The sequence below is a fragment of the Oratosquilla oratoria genome, chromosome 1 (genome assembly GCF_046742065.1).
Source record: "Oratosquilla oratoria isolate Oo_2021 chromosome 1, ASM4674206v1, whole genome shotgun sequence".
NCBI lineage: Eukaryota > Metazoa > Arthropoda > Malacostraca > Stomatopoda > Squillidae > Oratosquilla > Oratosquilla oratoria.
In genome coordinates, this window is record NC_134777.1 from 107,085,248 (window position 1) to 107,085,504 (window position 257).

The window sequence follows — 257 nt, forward strand, 5'->3', positions numbered from 1 at the left end:
CTACTACTTCCACCTGATGACATAGAAACCTTCCAACACTAACACAGTACAGACATCAGTCCAAAGTTTCTTCTAAAAGAGATCTACAGAAGGACCAGCTGCAAGCCACTGGAGTAGATTTCCTGTCAATGAAATTTGAGGCAATATTTAATATCCAATATGTATTCTAATCTCTCAGTTAAAATCATGTGACATGAAGCAAAAGAAAATGAAAGCCTACCTTTCTAAAAGGCTATAAGTGTAAATGAAAGTCCACC